General features: G+C 37.9%; 1 pseudogene; it reads left to right on the top strand.

The window, feature by feature from the left end:
• The first annotated feature begins 14,809 nt into the window (after positions 1 to 14,809).
• On the top strand, positions 14,810 to 15,201 carry LOC102869919 (annotated as a pseudogene).
• Positions 15,202 to 21,294: the final 6,093 nt, after the last annotated feature.

Raw genomic sequence — 21,294 nt, 5'->3', positions numbered from 1 at the left:
GTCAGAGGCAGTGCGGTTGGCGCAGGATAGAGCAGGGTTTAGGGCTGTTGTGCACAGGGTCGCTATGAGTCGCAAACGACTCGACGGCACATAACAACAACAACAACAATAAATATAGATCTCTTTCAGTCAGTTCGCCAGGTAGCTGTCTTCCATATTTCTTGACACAAAGTAGTGAACATATCCAGGACTGCATCTGTTTGTTGAAATATGTCAATTGATGTTCCCTCAATTTTTGGGGCCTTTTTATTTTTCCAATTCCTTCAGAGCAGTTTGAACATCATACTTTACTACCATTGGTTCTTGATCACATGCTACTTCCTGAAATAGTTCTGGGTGAGTCAATTCCTTTTGTACAGTGACTCCATGTATTCCTTATATCTTTTTTTTGATGCTTCCTGGTTCATTCATGATCTTGCCCATAGCATCTTGCAGTATTGCAAACTGAGGCCTGAATTTGTTCTTCAGTCCCTTCAGCCTGAGAAATGTCAAGTGAATTCTTCACTTTGGATTTCCAGATATTTGCATATTTTATTATAATACTTTTCCTTTGTGTTAAAGAGCTGCCCTGTGAAATCTCCTATATAGCTCTTTAACTTCCATGTTTCTTCACTTTGTTTTGGCTTCTCTGTGTTTAGTGCAATATTCAGAGTCTCTTCAAACATTCATTATGGTCTTCTCTTGTCTCTTTGTAATAACCTTTTGCTTTCTTCATGGATGATATCCTTGTGATGATATTAAGGTGAGCTCTCCCACAGCAAATCTGGTTTTTGTCCATTAGTGTTCAGTGCCTCAAACTTATTCTTGATATGGTTTTTAAATTCAAGTTTGACTCAAGGTCATAGCTTGGTCTTTGTAGATTTGTTTTCATTTTCTTTAGCTTCAATTTGAATTTGCACATAGATAGTTGATGATCTGTTTCACAGTCAGCCCCTGACCTGGTTTCCATAGATGTGATTTTCTTCCATGATTCTCCACAGGTGTAGTAAACCTGATTCCTACATAGTCTATCAGATCAGGTTCATGTGTATAGTTGTTGTTTGTATTTTTTATAAAAGGTATTTGCAGTTTCAGATTTTATTATAATAATTTCTTTTCCTAGTCATTGAATATGACTTTGCCATATTGATGGGAGGGAATATGTGAATAGGATGTGTTAGCCTACACACAAGAGGTTTGGCTATCTCACCAGTGTTCTGCAAGGGAATTGGCTAGTCTTGCCATTAAAATGAGCAGATTCCACAGCAGGAGGAAGATCTTCCACCAGCAGAGAAGCAGAGTATGCAACTTGTCCTCTAGGATGCCAGACAGACCAGGAGTGCCTACAGGAGCGGCAGCCCCAACAGCCCCAGTAAAGAACCAGACACCTGACATGAGATGGGACCTTGGGACTACTATTCCCATTGGACCAGAGAGAAGAGCCTTTTGCCCAAGTTCGCTGGAGGACTGGGGAGAGGAGAGTCAATCCTGTCAGGACTAAGAACTTTGTAACACTGACCTAAAGCTGTGAGGCTCAAGGCTGAGATGCCTATGAGCACATTTTGGATGCTCTCCTGACTATATTCTGCTACAAAACTGGATTATAAACTTTTGACATCCCAAACATGGTTCTGTGTGGCCAGTGAGCAATCACATACGGTTTGGGGCCAGGTAAAGGAGAGAGAATGGTGTTGAGATGAGTAGAAAGAGGTACAGGAGTGTGGAGGACATGTCTGACCTCATAGAAATTAGTTTTGTGTTCTTTGCACTGTTAACAGAGACAGTTCTCTTTTGTGAAGTTGGTAAGGGTCAGATATGGTAAAGGGAATTCCCAAGCGGTCTTTGCTCTTTTTACAGTAATGAATAAATCATTGATTGTATAAAATTCTATCGTTCTATCTCCAGTTTCATACCTGTCATCAAGCCCCGTAGTTTCTATCTACTGATCCTTCTTCCTTATTCCCAACTTTTGTATTCCAGTCACCAATTATTATTAATGAAACTTGTTTGCATGTTGGCCATGGTATATCCAACACTACATCTTAAAGGCATTGATTCTTCTTTCTTATTCATTAGCCAACTTTAAAATGTGTGGCAACAATTAAAAATACTAGCCAATGAAAACTCAGTGAATCACAAAAGAATGCTATCTGGAACATTAACCTACATCGCAATGTATTCAAAATACACTGTGAAAACAATGGAGAACTTGAGAATACTAACCACTGTGACTATGGCGCAAGACCTGGCAACATCTCATTCTGTTGTCCATAGATGAGTCACCATAAGCCAGAGCAGACTCCTCGACAATTAATATTAGCAGCAAACCAGATGGTTGCCTTCAGCCCATTTTAGAGCAAGGTTTAAACAAAAACTCTCATCATAAATTTAAGGAAGTTTAATCACAAATCATATTTGGGAACAGTTATTTGGAACTTATTAGTGTAACAGAAATGAACTTAACTGAAAGGATATTAATGATAGTAATGGCCAACACATATTGAGCAGCTGCCAACCTTACAATCAAGTTCACTAATAATTAGCACAATAATCCTTTTCCATAAGAGGAAAAGCAGGTTCAGAAGTCTTAAAAAACCTCAAAAAACTCATTGCTATTGAGTCAGAAGCGACTCTTAACTGTCTAGATTAGTAGTACATCTCTCTATCTACTTTCCCACTAGAACCAGTGACCCAGTCAAGGTAAATCTTTGGCGAAGAATTCCATTTAAAAGTTAATTTAGCTTTAATAGATAGTTAGGGAGCTCTGGTGGCATACTTGTCAGGAAGGTGCACTATTAACACAAAGATGGTGCCTCTCTGGTTGTTCAAATGCACCAGCAACTAGACAGAAGAAAGGTGGATAATTTCCCTTGTGATTTACAGCCCTTAAAAACCCACTACAGGGTCACTTATGAGTTGGTTCCGACTCAACTGCAATGAATTTTGTAAGGAATAGGTAGTTAAAATCTTTCTGGTTACCAGGAGCAAAAATGGGTTGGCAATGAATTTCTTTTGTAATATTAATCTCTGCTATTTCTATGTGCATTTGGTTTTACACTACTTTGGACCAGAATTTCTAAAATGTGATTACAGGAATTTTTTTTTTATTGTGTTAATACTAATTTTTAACAAGATACAGTCAATAAATCCTTAGCCATTTATTTTTCTAAGAAATTACTCTTGTTCTCTCTGGCTGTGGTACTACATTGACCTTCCCATGGGTTTTTAAATCTTCTAGTCAGTTTCTGCAGAACTACATCTGCACATTTTCTGCACAAGTTTCTCGTATCTTTCCTTCACATACATTATCCCTCGGATAATGAGCCATCATTACCACAGTCGCATAGAACATGCTGTTTCCTACTCAAAATCTCCAAAGGCTAACAGTTACTTACCATCACAAAGTCTCAGTGCACAGTCTGGTTTCCAGGGCTTTCTGCAGCTGGTCCAAAGTCACATTTCCATCATGTTGTTGTTATTTGCCCTTAAGTCGCCTATGACTCTTAGAAACCCCTTTGTATCACAGCTCTGAATCCGGCTCTTACCTTCTCTAAACTCCCAAACCTTGACTGCAAAGTCACTGAGAGGAAGAAAGAAAACTGCAGACAGCTTTTCAGAAACCGATTATAGTTCAATGATGCAGACGTGTGAGGAGATGGAGTTCTAAAAGAAGGGACTCTGCAATGGATCAAATAGGAGATGCTGATATTTAATCAAGGCACCCTGGCGGTTAAAACCCTTAGTTAATTGAAAGGTCAGTAGTTCCAATTCAGTAATCGCCCTTGGTGAAGGTTTACAGACCTGAAATCCCTATGCTGTTGCTATATATCATTTGCATAGAAAATGACTTCTGTCTGACCCTCCATTGGGTTTTCAGGAACTTATGTAAGTTACACAGGAAGGGATTGCCCATCTTTCTTCTGCAGAGCAAGCGGTGTATTCGAACCACGTGCCTTAGGGTTAACAGTGCAACACCTTACCACTAGGCCACCAGAGCTCTCCTTGGAACCCTATAGTGGTATAGCTTCCCATAGGGTCACTTGTTGTTGAATACCATGGAGTAACTAAACTCATAGTTGATGCCCTGGCAGGTTTTCAGACACAGTAAATTGGGAGGAGATTGCTTATTTTTCTTTCTCCTGTGTCGTAGGTGGTGGTCCTCAAAGCATGGGATTGTCAGCACAGTTCCTTACCATTAAGCCACCAGAGAGGTCTTAACATATTGCAACTAAGGAAATCATTCTTGTTAGTTGCCATCAAGGGCTTCAATTCATGCTGACGTTATGTGTAAGAGGAGCAAATGTTTCTGGTCCTAAGATTTCTTCATGATTTTTTTTTGTATTTTTAAGCCCACTGCTTCAGCTATTGTGTCAATCCATCCATCTGAGGGTTTCCCTTACTTTTGCTGATCTACCTTATCAACCACAATATTCTTTTCTGGCAATTGATTATTGCTGACAATAAGTCCTAAGAAAGTCAGATGAAATCTCATTACCCTTACTTCTAAGGAACATTCTGGTTGCATTTCTTCCAAGGTTGACTTGTTTATCTTTTTGGCATTACACATTACATTCAATGTTCTTTGCCAACACGACTAGCAGAAAACATCAATAATCTTTCCTAGGTCGTGCTATGGTGACAGACAATAACAGAGTCTCAGTGGGTCACTAGAAGAATCAAGAAACAATAGCTCACCAGTAAAAGTGAGCACAATTCTTGTCCAGACTATGGATTGTAAATTCTGTTCACAACTAAAAAGAACCAGATCTTTATCAGTAAATGTCCAAAAAGCTTGGATCTTTTTTCCCCTTTACCAGGAAATGAACAACCCTAATGAGAGAGAGGAACATATTAAAGAGACACAAAAAACCGGGAAGGAAGTGGAGAGAGGAGGTTGAAAAGGCTGTCACAAAACAAAATGGGTGTAATTGTCTAATGGAAAACTCATTTGTTCTCAGTCTTTTGACCCAAACCAAACCAAAATGCTAAAACACAACTACTTTAAAACAAATGTTAGGATATAAGAGAAGAAGAAATTTAGATTTATGGAAATGGGACAATAAGAACAGAAGTAACATCATAGAGCCAAAGAACCCCTATAACTACTACAGTTGCAAAGAGCCAAGAAAAGTGGTTTCTATGTCACATTATATAAATGGAAAAAGACAGATAGATAGGTAAAGACATGAGAATCCAGAACTACTAGCAGAATAGTTCCTTCCAACACCCAAATATGATGACATCTCTTCTGAAATGTATACAAGTTTAGATAAGAGTTTACCTCCCTCATAATGTACTAAAGAAGGGAGGTGCCCACACATCTCACTTACAGGTGTCCTTTGATATGAAAAACAATCAGTCTTATCAAGACACAGGATATTCACAGACACAAAATAGAGGCAAAACAAGGATGCCAAAAAGAACTCTTTATAGTGTTAAAGAGCAAGAATATCAAGTTAAAGATCGAGGTGCACCTGATCCAAGCTATGCTGGCATCTGAAAGTTGAACAGTGTATAAACAAGATTGAAGTAGAACTGATGTCTTTAAATTGTAGTGTTAGGAAAGAGTATTGAATATTCCACAGACTGCCAAAGAACAAATAAATTCTGGAGGAAGTACCACTAGTACTTAACCAATGGTTAAGTTTACAGAGGTAGATGGTCAGACATTTATCCAGAAGTGCTTCTGCTGAACTAGACCCTCCAACTTTTCAGATAGTGTGTTCATTGTTCCTGCTACCTAAGAGCTAAGTTCCCTATTTTTGTTGAGTAGGTTCCTGAATGGTGCAAATGGTTAAGACATCTGGCTGATAGCCGAAAGATTGGTGGTCTCCCAAAGGCCTCAGATCTGATAATCTCCTTCCAAATTATCAGCTGTTGAAAACCCTACGGAACGTAGATCTGCTTACATTGCATTGTCATGAGTTGGGATCAGCTCAACAACCACTGCTTCATCATGCATGCTACCTACCTTACATAATAAATAAGGTCTTTTTCTAAGGACTGGCACCTTCTGACAACACGCCTAAAATATGTAAAATTAAGTTTCACTACAACAAGATGGATTGACTACTGTACTACAACAAATAGGCCCAAGAGTGGTGTATGAGGTTGGCACAGGACAGGGCAACATTTCAATTTGTTGTTCATAGGATCTCTGTGTGTCCAGATTGATTCAACAGCACCTAACATCAACATATAATAAAAAACATGCATCATAGCATGTAATGTATGAGGCTGCCAGCCAAAATGTTGGCAGTTGCTTCACAGGAGAAAGAAAACATTGTATTTGAATTTTGTAAATAAACTAGTAGAAATTTAAAAAAAATCAGAAAAATAAGCGAGCTCTGGTGGCCTAGTGGCAAGAAGCTGCACTGCAATCCCAGATGTGAGGGGTTCGAATCCACCAGATGCTCTGCTGGAGAAGGAGAGACAATGTCCTCCTGTACCAGTCAGATCCGATTTGACGGTATGCACACCAAAAAAAAAGAATAATTTTTTTTTAAAATCAGAAAAATAAAAATAAATATGGATAGTTTGCTACCATTAAGACTTGTAGCATTTCTGTTGTAAGGCCACCAGGAGTTAGAATTAACTTGATAACAGTGAGTTTTCTTGATCTCTCTCGTATAATAATATTATATATACTCATTTGCATCAGGCAATGCCCTCAAACGTTCAATGCCCTCCACTTCCTTTTGGGCTGATATGTAAAGATGAATATAGGTTAGCCATGGTTTTTATTTTTACTACTTTGTATTACCATGAAGAAAATGGTATCCTTATTCAACATCATCCCTTGTATGGACTCAGGAAGCAGTAGGTGGTGGTGGTGGGGTGTGTGTGTGTGTGTGTGTGTGTGTGTGTGTGTGGAGAGAGTCTTAAGGTAAGGACATCATTATGGAGAAATAAAAGAAAGGTGGCCATAAACACATATACATGGTCTATTCCTTCAGCTGTCAAACAATCCCATTCCTCTTTCCACCAAAAGAAATCCTCTCTGTTCTTTCCTTAGCATGTGGATAACTAGGAAAGCAGATCATAAAAGTTTAGGATTTATTGTATATAATGTTTTTGTTTCCTATATATATGAATTATGTTAAAAGTAGCATTTGTATTTCTAATCTCATCCATAGATACCAAATGTTCATTAAAAAGATTTATCCAGTAAATCTTGTAAATTCTAAATCAAATCACAAGTTGAAAAGATAGTGGGTGTCACTTGTTATACCTTCTATTAAATAGTGAGAAGTGCAAACACAGAATGGCTGTGAATTGGCTTGAGATCCCACAGAATGCCAATGCAGCATCTGGAATTGTTGAAAACACCAGGGCATGCAAAAAATGCTGGGACTCCTAAAATTGGCACACAGTCTTTAAAAACACTGACTAGCCCCACCAAACCCTGCATTCATAGTTGTGTGAATGCTGCAAGAATTCTCCTCCCATTTGCTGAGGATTTCAAAGATGTACTAATCCCGGAAACACATGTTAATGAGGATTTTCTTTGAAGACTTGAAACAAGTATATTCTCCAGAAGTTCCTTTCTCAGCTCCATTTTCAGAGAGAGCGAAATCCTGTTAGATAAGAATCCTTTAGGATTGAGGCTCATGGCTCCTTGGGAAATGGAGTAAGAGCTGGTTAATGAAATCACAGTGCTTTTAGGAGTCTTGGTCAAAGTATTTAGCCTCGAACTCCTAACCAAAAGGTCAGTGACTTGAACCCATCATCTTCTTTGCAGGAGAAAGATGAGTCTATCTGCTTCTGTAAAGACTATAGCTCCAGAAATTCTATAGGGCAGTTGTTCTCTGCCCTGTTGGCTCATTATATAGAGAGCCAAAATTGGCTGGTTGAGTTTGAGTTCATGCTCTTTTAGTAAAACAAATGTTTACTTTCTTCTAGAATATCTCTCCCTGAATTATATATATACATCACTCTTTTTGTTTTCATTGTTGTTTTAGACTCCTGACATTTTTTTCTACAATATTCCTAGTTTCTTTCAGCAAGGAACTTGGCCTACATGTCCTTCCTTCTTTCTTTGTCCAATCTTGATCCATCCTGGAGAAAACACACAAGATAGATCCTGATATCCTCAAATCCATCAATACTGACTACAACTCACGGAATGAAGGGGTTCCAGAGTCAGAATGCTCAAGATCAATCACTGCTCTGAGCCTCTGAGCTTAGTGACATTGTATCATTGTATCATCATTGACTTACCTAGACTTTCTCTTACAAGTTCAGTTGTAGCAAGTCAAATTGTATGTTGAAGTTTCTATCTCCGATACCTGTAAAAGTCACCTTCTTTGTAAAGTATTTGAAGGTGTTATCAATTAAAATAAAGCCATCCTAGAGTAGTTGTTCTTGTTAGATGTCATCGAGTTGAGCATGACTTATTGTGACTATGAACAACAGACCTGAATGCTGTCCTATCCTGTGCCGTTGTCCTCTCTGACACTTGCGCTCACTGCGGCAATCACTGGGTCAGTCTCTCTCACTGAGGGCCTCCCTCTCTTTCATTGTTCTTACAAAGAAGAGAGGCACAGAGAGGGGAAGAGGTGATGTAAAACACTAAGGCAGACATCAGTGATAAATCTACAAGCCAAGGATTGTCAGGAACTACAAGAAGCTAGTAGGGCAAGGAAAGAATTTTCTGTAAAGCCTTCAGAGAGAACACGCCCTTGCCAAAACTCAGCTATCAAACGAGCTGTAGTCTGTAGAACCATGAAACAATAAATTTCTGTCATTTAAAGCCACCTTGTTAATGGTGCCTCTTGATAGAAGAACACTGTTTTGTACATACAATTAAGACACTTGAAGCAGTTTGCTAGAGTAAGTTGTCCAAAATTTGTACACTGGTATAGATTTTCTTCAGAAGAGATCCCTTAAATAGTGATGTCTCCTGGGTGGGGTAAATGAGTTTTATACTGCCAAAGTGTCCATCAAAAGACATTAACACTCAATGCAATGCAGAGAGATGTTTATTTCAGAGGATAGTTGTTACTATTTTCATAGTCATATGCTATATTTTCACAGATCTTTGAAATTGTGGTGAAAACCCAGGGTCTAATACTTATTCCTCCAACCTTGTACCTTTTCTGCTTCATATGTGGCAGCGTTTTTAACCTACCCTAACATCTACCTTTTTTTTAAATTTTCCAATTTTTTTTACATTTTATTAGTTTAAATGAACATTTACAGAGATTTTGGGTTCTCATTCATTCATTGTTGCACTGTTTTCTCTACCCTCCTCCCCAGTTCATTCTTCTTCCCCCCCCCAAATGTCTCTTTTAATTGTCCCATTGCCACAGTGCTTGTCAAAGCCAGTTCTGATTAATCTCCTTTGTCAGTGTGTCCTTTGCCATTCCCTATCACTCCTCCCTGAGAGAGACTTCATCCTGATTCATAAGGAAAAGGGGATGGCGTATTCTCTTAGCTACTTCCTGCTGAAAAGGGATGCTGTGGGTTTCAGGGTGAAGATCTTCTCTCACTACTCTAAAGGGCCCCTTTGGCAGTAGGAAACACATAGATTATTATGGAGATTGATTTTGGAATTTAGATGCACTGTTATTAATTGTGCTTATCCGTACATGTTTATATCCTTGAAGATGTATCATGGAGGTGTTGCAACCTAGAAGACACAAATTTAACTAACAAGTTAAAAGTACATGAGTCAAAAATTAACAAGCAATAATATTCCGAGTAGAGGTTCTAGTAGTGGCACAAATCAAGTCACAGAGGGAAGGTGGTTCTTACAATAAAAGGCCTATAGACTAGCACTTTGTCTATTAGAGTGTAGAGGTTAGGAACCACAAGATGTAGAGGTTCAGCTATACATCTACCTTTTTAAATTATCACAACAAATGCAAATCCAGAGTCAGTGAGCTTGATTTTATCTCGAAACAAAACAAACACCACCAACAAAATCTCCAACAACCCACTATCATCAAATTTATTCTGATCCACAATGATATTTTAGACTTTATAGAATACATTAGAATATCTCCATGATGTTCCCAAGGCTGTAAAACTTTATACCTCAACTTTTTCCTGTGAAACAGCAGGTAAGTTTGAACAGCCAAACTTTCTGTTAAGAGCTACTCTCTTTAACCACTTTACCATCAGGGCACTCTCCGTTATAAGGACTTGTGCCACATTACTGTGCTCTGGTAATGTAGTATGTACCATCTTGTGCTGCTAACCAAAAGGCCAATAGACCTCTGTGGTTCAAATCCACCAGAAGCTCCGTGAGAGAAAGATTGTTTCCTTCTGTTAGATTTACAGTCTCAGAAAACTGAATTCCTTTATGAGTGGAAATAAACCGGATAATGGTGAATTTTTTTTTTACTACATAACTGCCTGTCTTTCATCAGAATGTGGTAAAATCAAACGTGGTGAATCAAAGTGACATAAAGCATAATGTTGAGAATTTGAGCTTGACTTTTCTTAATACTTCCCTCTATATTCCTTCTCTCTTTACTACTTCACATTTCTGTTTTAAATTGCACAAATAATATAATCTCTATAAAAATTCAAACATTAAGAACATGTAGAGAATAAAGCAGGAGTACTTTATTAATAAGGGTCTCTGGTGGCACAGTGGTTAAGTGTTTACCAAAAAGCTGTTGTTTTGTATTTACTAGGTACTCCATGGGAAGAGGTTTTAGCTGTTTCTATAAAGATTACAGACTTGGAAATGCTATGAGTCAGTACTGTTCTATTAGGTCACTAAGAGCTAGAATTGACTCAGTGGCAACAGGTTGGATTTTTTGGGTTTTTTTTTTATCTTCATAACTATAATCATGTCTTCAGCTATGTCTTCAGATGGATCCTGGCTGAAAGCAGATAATATCAGAAGAATGTCTATTTGTGCTTTATTGACTATTGCAAAAGTATTTGACTGTGTGGATCATAACAAATGATGGCTACATTGAGAGGAATGGGAGTCTCAGAACACTTATTGTGCTCATGTGAAATCTAGACATAAACCAAGATGTGTTGTCCGAATAGAATGAGTGTACACTTCACGGTTTCAAATTAAGAGTGGTGTTTTTCAGAGGTATATTCTTTCTCCATAATTATTCAGTCTGTATACTGAGCAAATAATTTGTGTAGGTAGACTCTATGAAGATGAATGTAACATCAGGATCAGAGGAAGACTCATAAACAATCTGCACTGTGCAGAAGACACAATCTTGCTAGGTGAAAGGAATAAGGACTTGAAATGTTTGCAGCAAAAGATAAAGAACTATAGCCTTAGGTATGATTACATCTCAATATCAAAAAGACAAAGGTCCTCCCTCACCACTGGTCCAATAGGCAACATCATGGTAGATGGAGAAAGGACTGAAGTTGTCAGTAATTTCATCTTGTTTGGATCAATAATCAACACCTCTGGTAACAGCAGTGAGAAGAGCAAAAGATGTATTGCATGGGGAAAGTACACTGCTGGGGATCTCTCCAAAATCCTGAAGTGCAAAAATATTAGTTTGAAGACTAAGATGGGTGTATTTCAGGCCATGGTCTTTTAAATTACTTGGTATTCATTTGAGAGCTGGACAATGAATAAGGATGACAGAAGAAGAATTGATACCTTTGAGTTATAGTGTCAGAGAAGAGTGCTAAATACTTCATGGACTGTTAAAAGAACAAACAGATATGTCTTGGACAAAGTGCAGCCAGTAATCCTGAAAGACAGGAAAGCTTCATCTCTCATACTTTGGACATGTTGCTAGGAGAAGCTGTTCCTTGGAAAGGGATATCATGCTTAGAAAGTGGAGGGTCAGGGAAAAAGAAAGATCCCCAATGAGATAGACTGACACAGTGCCTGCGTCAATGGGCTCAAGTGTTGCAGAGAATGGCACAGAATAGGATTGGCTTCAGATCTGTAGTTCATAGGGTAATTATTAGTTGCCCTCAACTAGATGGCACCTAACAACAACACAGTTATGTCTTAGATATTATTTCTCAATCTTATTATTTGATGTTATTCAGGTTTTTATTGTCTCCATTTTAATAGTGGATATTATTCTGGATCTTATTTTCTCAATCTTAACATTTAACTGGTCCATACAATGTTATGTAAGTTCTTTGAATAAATTTCCAAATAGACATGGCAAGGAAATGGCATACAGGGACAAGAGTAAAAGAAAAAAGTCACTTTGAACAATTCTCTCTGTGACAACTGTGGGAGTATTTTGATAACTGTTGGCAGCAGGACACTGCATGTGATGCTTGGCACGCAAACTAGCAAATGGTTTGGCGACAGTTTCTTAAATTTTTAATATGCTTGCAAATGCCTGTTATAATTTCTCAGACTGCAGAATTGCTGCATATGACAGACTTGGGAATGCTTCACAATTATCAACAAATAAATAGTTCTTCAAAATAAAAAAAAGTTAGAAACCCTGCATATAATTGTTACCAACTAAAACTGAAATTCTAATGTACTTAGGTTATTTAACATGTGCTTTTTTAATTTTTTTTTTTTTTTTTTAGAAAATCAGAGTTGAAGAAAGGTAACATGTGATCCAGTCTTACTGGTAGGTTTTTACCACTACTAAATCTTTTTCAAGCCAAAAAGAGTGTCCATTTCCTCCTAAATTTATAACTATACACACTTCTTAGGGGAAAAAAGAATGATCTAAAATCAACAACCTAAATTTACAACTTAACTAGAAAAAATAAGGATGAACTAAACAAAAAAAAATTAGCAGGAAAAAAGGAAATAGTAAAGATTGGTTATTTGAGAAAGGCTCATTTCATCTACTTTCTGCTGTTACTTGCCGTTAAGTCACCTTCACCTCCTGGCATCTCCATGTACAACAGAACATAATGCTGCGTGTCCTGAGCCCATTGGTGTAGCGTCTGCACTTTTAGCACCTTCCAACTATGGGTTTGTCTTCCAGAACTTTATAGGGAAATATTCTGAGATGTTACCCTGGGTTTTCATTAGTTCTTTTTCAAAATTAGATCATCAGGACTTTCTTCCTAGTCTGGCTTATCCATAAGTTTTGCTGAAACCTGTCTACCATGAATGACCCAACTTTATATTTGAGATACTGGTGGCATAGCTTCCAGTGTTGTAGCAATGTACATGCTACCCCAGTAGGAAATGCTGATGGATATGTAACAGGTTGGTTTGTTTTTCACTTAATCTACTTTTTGAGTTGCTAACCAAACGTTCAATGGTTCAAATCCACCAGCTGCTGTATGAAAGGAAAATTTGTTCCTGTTAAGATTTATAGTTTTGGAAATCTAATGGAAGAGTTTCAGTAGTAATTGAGTTAGGTTTTATTCTGGTATACAAGTAAAACAACTGATGTGGTATTGACTTCAATTTACGGTGATGATGCGTGTCAGTGTAGAGCTTGTGCTCTGTTGAGTTTCTAATGGCTCATTTTTCAAACGTAGAAGGTAAGGCATGCTTCACATGTGCTCCTGAGTGGACTTGAACCACCAGACTTCCAGTTAACAGTTGAGGGAATTAAACATTTGCATTGCTCAGGGAATTTTTACTTTTTCTGTCATTGTTACATACTATCGAGTCAGAACTGACCCACCGTTGAGCCTAAAGTGCGGATTCAGAGACAGTTAATTGCATGGGAGGAGATCATCCATCTTTCTGTCATGGAGCAGCTAGCAGATTCACACCATGTGCCTTTGAGGGGGCAGTGTAAATCCACACAAATTCTTACCTTGCTGCTCCCCTCCCCTCCTCCCCTCCTCGCCTACTCTTCTCTTCGAGAAAGCACAATGAAGCAGAAATTTTCTATTTTACTCCCTCAATTCAACCCAACCCATTGCTGTGGAATTGATCCTCCATTGAGTTTATGAGGAAATACAAATTGTGTGGGACGGGATTGTTTATCTTTCTCAAAGAGAACTGCTGATAGATTAGAACACTAGAGGGATGCAGCCTTTGGGACAAAGTGTAAATCCCTATGGACTGAGCCACCAAGGAATCAATTTTCTAACGCCAAGTTAAAACAACTGTGACACCAACTTTGTCTTTCTGATGATCATTGCTCTTAGGTGAGTAAATAGAGTCAGAATCAGAGCAGAGCAAAGTGATTTTTGTCTATTTTACTATTTTCAAGAGTCAGCAAGTTAGAATGAAAGGAAAGAGCACCAAAATAATTGGATAATTCCAGTTCCTTTTTATGAAGAAGATCTTAATTTCTGAGTTCTTATTTTTTAAAAAATTAAACACTTTATGTACAGGAAAAAAGAAGGGGAAAATAGCAAATGGCATATACCTACCATCTACCTTAACAAGTTAACTAATCTTGCAGCTTTTTTAAATGAAGTATTTTAAATAAAATTTACAAATTTAGGTCTAAAAACTCAAATAATACAGATACTGTTGGACCACTTTTAAGAAATAATATTTTCCTACATAAAAGATAAGTTGTATTTTACTAATGTTTTTGAGGCTACTAGTGAAGGAATTTCTAGTACCAAAAAGCTTCCATTATTATTTCCCATTACTTTTTCTCCTATCACCATAGGCAAAGAAAACCCTTGGACCTGTTAGAATTGGTCAAAGTAACCAGAGAAGTGAGATTTTATTGTTTCTCTTCTGGAAGAGAGCTGAGAGCAATGAGTAAAGATAGCTTCAGTCACATTAGCTCAAAAGCAAATCACCGCACTGGAAAATGCTGTGGAAAGATTTCCACAATGATATTCTACCTAACAGTCACATTTAACCAAGAATCACAGTTGAGCAGGTGTTGTCTCGCCGCCGCTGAGTGATCGCGGTCTCCAGGCCACTGCCACCGCCATTGCCACAACCTCCTCGGATCCAGGAACCAGGAGCGATGTCATCACTATGGCTGGTATCAAAGCTTTGATTAGTTTGCCGTTTGGAGGAGCAATTTGGGCTGATGTTTTTGATGCTTGGATGTATCTTTCCAATGTACAACCAATACTGGCCCCTCTTCGTTTTGTTTTTTAGCATCCTTTCACCTATTCCTTACTGCATAGCAAGATTAGTGGATGATACAGATGCTATGAGTAATGCTTTTAACGAACTTGTCATCTTTCTTACAACAGGCATAGTTGTCTCACCTTTTGGACTCCCTAATGTTTTTGCCAGAATTCAGTTGATTAAGTGGGGAGCATGTGTGCTTGTTCTAACTGGAAACAGGTCCCTTTTGCGACTGTACTAAGCTATTTCTTGATCTTCGGGAGCAATGATGGCTCAGCTGGCAGCAGTGGTGAAATGGAATTGCTGAACTGTTGTAAAATAAACTTCTTGTCATTTGCTGGCCATCCATGCAAACAGGAGATTGGGCAATAATGCTGAACATGTAGCAAGCCTCTTGGGGGTATTACAGGTGCTCCCTTCTCATTTGTATTAAGTGTACTACTATTTTCAAAAAGACTTGCTGAAAGACTAAAAAGTTGTGAGTTGATGTGGTGTAGGGTTTTTTTTTTCCTTTCTTTTTGAAAAGCTGGAATGATTTTATACTTACTATAGTATGCTTTTGTGGTGTCCAGTATGTTCAGTTTCTGGGTTTTTTATTATTATTATTAAATTTTATTAGTTTTAATGAATATTTACAGAGATTTTGGGTTTTCATTCAGTTTTTGTTTTTAACTAATGGTGTTGTTGTTGTTGTTATGTGCTGTCGAGTCACTTGCAACTCATAGCGACCCTATGTACAACAGCCCAAAACTCTGCTCTATCCTGTGCCAATTGCATCATCTCTGACACTCCCATCCCGATTATCCCAGTGACTGAATCAATCCACCTCATAGAGGGCCTTCCCTTCCTGCGCTGTCCCTCCAGCCTCCCAAGCATGATGTCCCTCTCCAAGGACCGTTCTCTCCTCACAACATGTCCAAAGTATGTTAGATGGAGCCTCAGAATCCTTGCCTCCAAGGAACCACCCGGTTTAACCCTTTCCAGGATGAATCTGTTTGTTTTCTTGGCAGTCCATGGTACATTCAATACTCTTCTCCAGCACCATAGCTCAAAGGCACCAATTCTCCTTCTATCCTCCTTGGTCATTGTCCAACTCTCTGATGCATAACAAATGATTGCGAAGACCATGGCCTGTATCAAATGCACCTTAGTCTCCAGAGAGATACCATTGCTTTTCAGTACTTTGGAGAGATCCCTAACAGCAGACTTTCCCATGGCAATGCGTCTTTTAATTTAATGGCTACTGGTGCCAAGAGTGTTGACTGTGGAGCCAAGCAAACTAAAGCTGTGTACAATCTCAATCTCTTCACCATCCATCCTGATGCTGCCAATTGGTCCAGTGGTGAGAATCTTTGTCTTCTTGACATTGAGCCTCAGTCCATATTGGAGGCTGCAGTCCTCGACCCTCTGCAGCAGGTGCTTCAAGTCCTCCTCAGTTTCAGCAAGCAGGGTTGTGTCATCTGCATAACGCAGATTGTTGATAAACCGTCCACCAATCTTGACCCCACATTTCTCCTCATAGAGCCCAGCCTCCCGGATAATCTGTTCTGCATACAGGTTGAAAAGGTATGGAGATAGGATGCATCCCTGGCGTACACCCTTCCCATTTTGAACCATGCAGTGTTCCCTTGCTCTGTTCTGACGACTGCCTCCTGGTCCAAGTATAGGTTTTGCAATAGAACAATCAGGTGTTCTGGGATTCCCATTCTTCTCAGAGTCAGCCACAGTTTGTTATGATCCACACAGTCAAACGCCTTTGCATAGTCAATGAAACACTAATACGCAATGTTAAATGTCTTGAAATGCAATAACTATTTATTTGCATTGGTTAGGACTTGAAATTCTGTCAGCTGTATTGTTGGACTAAAATACATCTTTTTAAATTATTTAACCTCAATTATAAAAATTTACAAAAATAAGTTTTCAGTCAGTCAGGATGACATCATCTCCAATTTTAAGCAAACATGGAGACATACCTTAGAGAATATATACTAAGTGCAAATATAATTGTGTTTATACTTCAGAGGGGCCAAGTATTAATGCCCATGTACTTGATAAGGGTTAATGGTTTTACTAAATAGCAGCTGTTTTGTGAATTGAAAATTATTTTATGGAATTGCTTCAAAGAAATGCTTTTCTTTTCAATTGGTAGAATTTATTGTTAAATTTTAAGAGTGTGAAAATCAATTTTTGAGATCTATAGTTTTACGTTTCTTGCAGTTGAAAGTTGCAGGAGTGAGTTGCATTGTGGGAAGAAACTATGAAATCCAATTTTTTAAAAATCCTGTTTCTATTTATAAGTGGAATTTTTTTCTTTTCTATATCAGTCTCTCATGTTTTACCACAGGTAAAATGGACGTAGATGGAACTACTTATGAGGGGAAGTTGTCTGTTTGCATCACATTTACAAGAAAACCTTCCTCTGATTCCAGTTTTTAGCTTATTTTACACATTGTATATATTAAGTATAATAAATTTTTAAATATAGTGTAGTAACACTTAAAATGGAAAGTGTTTATCTTACCGGGAAAATAATTGCAATGCCTTACATTCAGAGTGCCCTTCCCCACAAGGCCTTGGCTTGATTAACAAGAAATGTGTTAGTCTTACAGATTATTCATAAATTAACAATTTAAAGATTAGACCATGGTAATTGTAGTTTTTCTTCTCAGATTATATCATATGTAATTTAAGAATATTTAATACCGTTTCCTACATATAACACTGTTTTGATTTTTATTTCCTCATGATACATCAGCAGTTTCCCTTAAGAAAAGCATTTACTGTGTGACTTAATGCAAAGTAGTAAAATCCAGATGTATAGCAGCTTCAGAGACAAATCTGACCAAAAATTTCCCAGTACCTAAGCATGATCAAATTGTAGTGATCATTTGCATCTGATGTTTACCTGTATTTTTTTCACAAGGGGGTTATTACAATGTTCAACTTAGTCTGCCAGTATTCTGTTAAGAATATTTCTTTTTTTTTTCCATTGATTAATTACAAAATTTAATTGTAAAGATCAAGCAGTACTTATTAGCCAAACAAATCCTTATTGATAGTAGTATGCAGGTAATAGTTGTTACATGAAGAATATTTCTTTGTATTCATTATCCTTACATTAAAAAATTGTTTTGCTTTTAGACACAATGGAATAATCATGATAGCTTTCTTCTGCTGTTTTATAAAAGTGTATTTCTCAAGAAAATGGGAACAAATGTTGGATTTACTGAGCCTTTTACTAACAATGCCTAAAACCAAAGATTATATTGCCCAACCTAAGTAGTTACTTTTAGCTGTTAAATGGAAAACAGGACGAGATCTATGAATGTGGCTTTACCATGTATACATTATGCTGCAAATGGCTTGCTGTATCAATGTTCTAGACTCGAGCGATGCTACATAAACAGGAAAATTTAGGTACCCACAAGTGAGACAGCCGATAACACAACTGGGAAAGCTGAGCCTGTGATGGGCTTAATTGTTTTGCAGGAAGTACATTCTCTGTTCCTTTCCCATTTTCTGTTCTATAATGTCGGTATAGTACACTGCTACTATTTACTCACTCTGCCATAGACACTTTTTTTTTCCTTCCATGTCAGATGGGTAGTGTGTCTATGTCGTAACAAGGTTTCGTAGGTGGCACATGTCATACAGACATATGAACTCCCGATCATTATGCGTATAAACCGGAAAAGGATCCCATAGACACTTTTTCTAACAGCCGCATATTTTTCAGTATACTGCATTGACAACATTGTGTTTTTACCTTGCACATTCATTTGGCATAGTGTTGTCTCTGGTTTTTAGGCTGTTTATTTGATGAATGACTTTTCCATAGAATATACACTGATACAGCATTGTTGTTGTTAAGTGCTGTCGAGTGGTAGGTGACTCATAGCGACCCTATGAAGGAAAGACTTGAACTCTTTCATCCTTTCTCCAGGTTCATAGGGTTTCCAGAGGCAAGCTTTTATGGAAGTGGATACTGCTCCTGCTTCCAAGCTTGTTCTAATTGAGGAGCTCCACCAAACACTGTCCACCATGGGTCCACCAATCTTACATTTGACACATCAGTGTTCAGCATCACAGAAACCACAAGTTACCTCTATACAGCAAGTGGGTAGACCAGAGCTACATGACCTAGAAGAATGTTTGACCAAAACAATTAAAACCAGGCCTGAGGGCCGTGGATTGAAGTCACCCACCTTTGGCTTGGTAGCATCACTTTCTGTCCCCTAGGTCACTGAGCTCTCTCGTTGTTGTTGTTGTTGTTGTTGTTAAATGCTGTTGAGTCATAGGTGACTCATAGAGAGTTACCCTATGAATGAAAAACCTGAACGCTTGTATGACTTTCATTGTTTCTCCAAGTCCACAGGGTTTTCAGTGGCAAGCTATTTTGGAAGTGGATGCCACTCCTGCTTCCAGGCTTGTTTTAATTGGGAAGCTCCATCAAACACATTCTACTATGGAAAGAAAAACTTTTGATGATTAAACAATAAAGATTTCAAGATATAGATAGATAGATAGATAGATAGATAGATAGATAGATAGATATAGATTAGATATAGCTATAGATAGATATAGATGTAGATGTAGATATAGATGATATAGATATAGATGATATAGACATAGATATAGATATATATGATCACAGTTGGAGATTTTGAATGCAGAAAGAAAGAGAAAAAGTAATGATAAAAGGAAGAACAGGGAAAAAAGAAAAAGAAGGTGGAAAACAGAGAGAGAGAAAAAAAAGGAAGAACAGGAGAAAAAGAAAAGAAACAGATGTCTAGGAACCTCAATTCATTGGCCCCTGTCAAGGCTTTTATTTTTCTGTCTCTCTAAATCCCTTTAGTCTGACATTCTTGTCTTAGGATAAATTAAGCATGCTAAAGAGTACATGTGAGAGAGGAGGTGTAAATGTGGGTGTGAATGGATACATGTGTATGTTTAATGGCTGGGGACAGAAGGAGAGGAACAAAGCATTAGCTGTAGCTAAGTTGCTGTTGTTTCTTCTGCAGAATCAGCCCCAACATCTGGTGACACTTTGGACAATTGTAATACTACTCAATGATGTGCCGTCCTATGATCAATTTCAGATTGTGACTCAAAGTTTTAGAAGTAAATCACCAGACCTTTTTCCCTATACTACCTTAGTCTAGAGAATCCCTGTGTTCAAATAGTTAAGCACTCAACTACTCGCTGTAAAGTTAGTGCTTCAAAACTGTCTAAAGACATCTCAGAAAACAGATCTGGTGGCAACCTGTTTCCAAAAGGCCACAGCCTTGAAAACTCTTTGGAGTCGTTTCTACTCTGCACATGTTGGGTACCCATCAGTCAGAATTACCTTGATGACACTAATCATTACTTAGTCTGCAAGCCCTACTGACCTCACTGACAGATAAGTAGTAGTTACACATGAGATGCCAGGAACTGAACTTAGTCTTCCTTCACGGAACTCAGGAATTCCACACTGAACCACTAGATTGTTTATCACATTGACTAATTTATGGCAATAGGTGAAACAGTATGTTGTTATTGAAATATTTTCTTACTCTCCATCTCTGAAGATGAAGATGCAAATATGAGAGTAATCTAGTTTTATTTTCCAACAGAGTGTAAAGAAAACCTACTGACTGGGGAAAAACATTTAGCAATACCATCTCAGACAGGGGTCTCATAACAAAAGTTTACACAATCTTACAGGGCCTCCACAAGAAAAAGACTGATGACACAATTACAAAATGGACACAAGACATGGAAAGAATTTTTATAGAGGAAGATATTTGAATGGCCAGCAGACACATGAAGAAATGCTCAAAAACACTGGCAATAAGTGGGATGCAAATCAAAATCACAATGAGATACCATCTCACTCCAGTAGCAGCAGCAGCAAAGCTTAATAGGGCAGAAAAATGTTCGAGAGGATATGGAGTAATAGGAACCTTACACATTGCTGGTGGGATTGTAAAATGGTGCAACCACTCTGGGAGGTAGTTTGGTGTTGCCTCAAAAAGCTGAACATAGAAATTCCATATGACCCAGCTATTCCACCGCTTTGAATATATCTCGACAAAATTAGAAATGAGACACAAACAGAGATTTGTATACCAATGTTCATAGCAGCATTATTTACTATTGCAAGATCATGGAAACAGCCCAGATGTCCAGCCACAATGGAATGGATTGAGAAAATGTGATACATTCACACACAGAATACTACACAGCATCTGAGGCTAACGATTTAGAAAATCACTACCTAATTTGGGATAAACTAGAGTGCATTATGCTAAGTGAAGTAATTCAGCCCCATAAAGACAAATACTGTATAAGACCATTATTGTAGGAATAGAAAAATAGCTAGTAAAATGGATATGAAGACC

This window comes from Elephantulus edwardii, unplaced genomic scaffold (genome assembly GCF_000299155.1).
Source record: "Elephantulus edwardii isolate Elephantulus edwardi_28Jun2011 unplaced genomic scaffold, EleEdw1.0 scaffold00180, whole genome shotgun sequence".
In the NCBI taxonomy this organism is placed as follows: Eukaryota; Metazoa; Chordata; class Mammalia; order Macroscelidea; family Macroscelididae; genus Elephantulus; species Elephantulus edwardii.
This window is presented reverse-complemented; position numbering and strand designations above follow the sequence as displayed.